Here is a 5,412-nt window from a genome sequence, read left to right on the forward strand (position 1 = left end):
CACCCATTTTGAATAATATTGCCTGAATTCCTTGTTTTTCAATGCAGCGTAGTCTTCCATTGTGTGACTGACTATACTACAGCTTCTTTATCCACTTGTTTGCTGATGGGCACTTAGATTGTTTCCAACTCCTTGTTATTGTGAACAGAGCTGCAATAAACATGGGTGTGCATATATCTGCTTAGGTGGTGGTTATGGTTTCTTTAGGGTATATTCCCAGTAATGGAATTGCTGGGTCAAATGGTATCTCTATTTGCAACTTTTTGAGAAAGTGCCACATCGCCTTTCACAGTGGTTGCACCATTCTACACTCCTACCAACAGTGATTAAGAGTTCCAGTTTCTCCACAAACTCGCCAGCATTTGTTGCTTGCTGCTCTGTTAAATTTTGCTTTTCTGACTGGGGTGAGTTGTATCTCATAGTTGTTTTACTGAATGTTCTTTTAAGGGTCCTGCTCATGTCCTCACCACAGCCATGGATCACTGTGTAAATGTGTATATGTGGGGGAAGGATGGCTGCTTTCCACAGCTCACACACTGCTGTTGTTTGCAATACAGGAGAAGAGAAATTTTACAAAACTGGTAAGGCCTGCTTTTTGCTTACTCTTTCCATGAAATTTTTTTAATTTCAGTTTAAAAAAGGAATTAAGTGATAGATAGAGTTCTTTTTAAGACTTTTCTGGTTAGGTGCCATTGAGTCAAGTATGACTCAAAGCAACCCTAGGGACAAAAGGTCTGAACCGTGTTCTATTCTGTGCCATCTTCATAGTTCCTGACACATATAAGAACCCATTCAGTCCCCCTGGCTGTCTTCCTCTCCTTCACCGACCCTCCACCCTTGCCAACATCATGTCCTTCTCCAAGGCATAGCCCCTCCTAGCAACATGTCCAAAGTGTGTGAGGTAAAGCCTCATCATTCTTGCCTGCAAAGAGCACCCTGGCTGCATCCTCTCCAAGACATAATTTGTTTGTTCTTTTGACCATCCACGGGGTGTTCAGTGCTTTTCCCCAACACCACAGCTCAAAGAGCTTTAAGATTCTTAGCTGCAAAATAGTACTATAAAGTCTTTGATAATTGTGAGTACTTAGAAAATATCCATTTCAAGAAATGACAATATTTTTTAATTGTCTCTTTTACTCCCACTTGTAGTGCATGAGAAGTTTATAGCCTGAGTATCTTGCTTCACTAGCAAATCTTTTACTTCTTCTGTATGTGTTACTCATTAAGGTTGACTTTTAGTGAGCTGCCTTTTTTGGCATTTTGCTGATTTTTTTTCTACTGGATTGCTTTTCATCACAATTATGCTTGTGATTTTACAGAGCAGACAGACTTTTACATGCTTTTAAAATATTTCCTGATGCTTGCTTATCTTTATGGGGTTAAAGAACTTTCTTGGCAATACCAGATAAAATTACACATATCTATTCATTGCACTATTCATTATCCTGAATATTGTTCATTGTAGTTGTATTTACTGTTGTCAAACTCTGGGAACAATCTAATTGTCTACATAGAAGAGATTGTTGGAAGTATGGTGGTACATCCACACAATAATCTGACAAATGTGTATGCTCAGGTAAATTATTGCCATTTATTTGGTGGGCTAACTAATTAAATAGAGATTATTCTTAGCAGACTTAAGATGCAGAAAGTAAAAATGTTTATATCTAATATATCTGTCTACTTGGAATCATAACCACTTGCTGCCTTTCAATTTAAAATATTTACCTTTATATCAGGTGTACGATAGCACATTTCCATCTATAATGTACGAGTCTGTGTCTTTACAATCTTGTATGTCTTTTTCATATAACTTTCTTGTCCATATAACTTTTTTTAAAGTCAAGGACATGTCTTTGCTGAATATAATCCTGTACCCCAACACAGTTGGTGTTATGACAAGAATATGAAGTCCTGTGTCCAGGAGTACAATTTAAACATGATGTTTCCTCATGCCCTATTGCACTCTGTCCTTCCTCTATTACCTAGAACCAGACAACCACTGGTCTGCTTTCTGTTCTGTAAATAGTTTTAGTGTACATATTGCCATGTCTGGCTTTTCTCCATCAGCATAATTTTTTAAACTTAATTCATGCTGTTTCATGCATCAGTAAATTATTTCTTTTATTAATGAATAATATTCCTTTGTGTAGATAGACTTCACTTTCTCTAGCCATTTCATAGTGAAGGGACATTTATATAACCTCTGGTTAGGGCTGACTAGGGAGCAAAACTTCAAACTGCTATGAACATTTGCGAACAGATTCTTGAGTGAAGGACTGGATTATTTAAGTGCATGTTTAACTTGATACTCTTTCTACTTAAGCCATCGAGTCAGAACGGACTCAGATCTGACTCTGCCATGGGTTTTCAAAGATAGTAAATCACACATCCTTCTCTTGAGTAAAGAATGTATCCGAAAGTCAGAGAGGTGCCATCTTTGGGTTGGCAGTCAAATTTCCTACTGACGAGGCTCTTAGAGCTCCCTTTTAACTTGATCAATACGGCAAAATTATTTCCTAGGAAGTTATATTCCCCGCCCCCAGCAACAATGTTGTTGTTAGGTGCTGTCCAGTTGAGTATGACTTACAGCAACCCTATGAACAAGACACCTGAATCTTGTCCTATCCTGTACCAACCTCACAATCTCTGACACACTCAACCTCATTGCTACAGTCACTGTATCAATCTACCTGGTTGAGTCTTCCTCTCCTCCACCATCTCTCCATGTTTCCAAGCATGATATTCTTCTCTAAGGAATAACTTCTCCTAGCAACATGCAAGGAATATGAGAAACAAAGCTTTGCCATCCTGCTTCCAAGGAGCACTCTGGCTTTACCTTATACAAGACAAATTCTTTTGGTAGCCCATGAGATACTCAGTACTCTCTTCCAAGAACATGGTTCAAAGGCATCATTTTTTCTTTGATCATCCTCATTCATTGTCCAGCTCTCAGAAGCATAGCAAGCGACTGAAAAGACCATGGTCTCAAACAGGCACCCCTTAGTCCTCACACTAACATTATTGTTCCTCCGTAATTTGGAGAAGTCTGCAGACTTTCCCTGTGCAATATGTCTTCTGATCTCCTGACTGCTGGTACCAGAGGTGTCGATGTGGATGCAAGTCATCAATAGTTTGGATAATTTCTCCATCTACCATGATGCTGACGATTGGTCCAGTGGTGAGAATTTTTTATTTCTTGATGTGATGATGCAATCTGTTTTGAAGACTGCATTATATGATCTTCTGCAGCAAGTGTTTCAAGTCCTTCTCACTTGCAGCAAGCAAGGTCGTGTCTTCTTCATAATGAAGGTTATTGATGAGTCTTCTCTGATCCTGTTGCCACATTCTTCATAAAGTTCAGCTTCTTGAATAATTTGCTCAGCATACAGATTGAATATGTAGAGTGAAAAGATAGAACTCTAATATGTCCCTTTCTTTTCAACCATGTAGTGGTCCCTTGCTCTGTTCACACAGTGCCCTCTTGGTCTAGGTCTAGGTTTCTCATAAACACAAGTTTTCTAGGATTTCTCATTCTTCTCAATATTGCCCATGACTTGTTACATCCACACAGTCAAATGCCTCTGCATAGTCAATGAAGTCCAAATAGACATTCTTTTGGTATTCTGTACTCTCAGCCAGGGTCCATTTGATATTGGCAATGATGTTCTTGGTGCCACAACCTCTTCCAAATCCAGCTTGAACTTCTGGCAGCTCTTTGTTTATGTACTGTTCTAGATACCTTCGAATGATCTTCACCAGTATTTTGCTTGCATGTGATCTTAATGGTATTGTTCATTTCCACAGTCTATTGAATCCACTTTCTTTTAAATAGGAACAAATATGGATCTCTTCCAGTATGTGAGCCAAGGAGCTGTCCTCCAACTATCCTAGCATGGACTCTTCAGTGCACCTAGGGCTGCATCTGTCATTTGAAACATGTCAATTGGTATCTCAATGATTCCTGGGGCCTTATCCCCCCACCCCATACCTTCATTGCAGCTTGAACTTCTTCCTTCCTTACCGTTGGCTCTTTGATAGGATATTTCCTGAAATATTTCATTATTAGCCAGTTTTTGGTACAATGAATCTGTATACTCCTTCCATCTTCTTTTGATGCCTCCTGGATCATTCAAGATTTTGTCCATAGCATCTCTCAGTATTGCAACTCAAGGCAAACTCAATTTGTTTTCAGTTCTTTCAGCTTGAGCAATACTGAGATAGTTCTTCCCTTTTTTTCCAGTTCTCATTCTCTCAATCCCCCCTTCCTTATTTTTTTTTCCTCTTGTGTACTGTTGAATTGGATCCAACTGGCACAGGAGGAGATTGCCCCTCCTTCTCCAGCGCAGCATCTGGTGAATTTGAACCTCACACCTCTGGGAATTGCAGTGCAGTTTCTTACCACCAGAGCTCCCTTTCTCATTCTCTTTTATAATAACTTGCTTTGTCTTCTCTAGTTGCCCTTTGAAATCTGCTCTACTTAAGTTCAGAACATACATCCTTGTTCACTTTTGCAGAATCTGAAATGTCAACTTTGTTTTTAAAGACTTAGAAGTGTTGTTCTTGTCTGCCAACCAGAATCCAACTTGAAACCTGGGTGATCCGAGATTTTGGCTATGTTGATACTGACTGATTCAAACATGGACTACTTAGGAATATGATTAGGATTTTATTCATGGATTTAAAGAATCCCTTTCTAAAACTCTTTCAATAATCTTTCTCCAGTTTCTATGTGGGAGGCAATGGAATACTATGGGGGGTTTTCTACTAATTATTCAAAACAAGGAAGATAAGGTCTGTTCTCCACAGGCTTTTGAGCACTTCATGAAGAGAACTGCCTCTGCTCATCTTAGTCCAGGGAGAAGATGGTCAACAAGACTCTACTCAACAGTCTCTGAGAAATTCCCATTTTAATTTTTTTTTCTTGACAGGTTCCAGACCATGGTAGCATGTGATAATAGAAGTGTAACCTGTTTAGTAACAAGAAGACATGACAAGAGCACTATGGTGTTTTACTCTTTGAGAAAGCGACGTGTACGCTAATGGAATTGACCTTTTATCATCTTTCTCAATGTAGTAAAGAAAATTCTATTTGCAAGTACAAAATTATTTTGTTTTCTTAAGAAGTGGTGATTCATCTATGTACAGTGAATCAAACCCCATGACATATTTTATTAATCAGGCCCTATGGAGATATCAGAGGAAGAAATATCTCTACCATAAAGAAGAATATAAAATACAAAAAGTCTAACACAAATGGCCACACAAACATACAATTGCAAACGTTAGGAGAATATAATAAAGTATGAATTTAGATTAAACTAGATATAAAAGTGAAGGCATCTGTATCACTCAGTATTATTGCCTATAAGCAAATAAAAATGAATTCTATGGGTGTGCCTGATCCAGGCT

The sequence above is a fragment of the Elephantulus edwardii genome, unplaced genomic scaffold, assembly GCF_000299155.1.
Source record: "Elephantulus edwardii isolate Elephantulus edwardi_28Jun2011 unplaced genomic scaffold, EleEdw1.0 scaffold00121, whole genome shotgun sequence".
In the NCBI taxonomy this organism is placed as follows: Eukaryota; Metazoa; Chordata; class Mammalia; order Macroscelidea; family Macroscelididae; genus Elephantulus; species Elephantulus edwardii.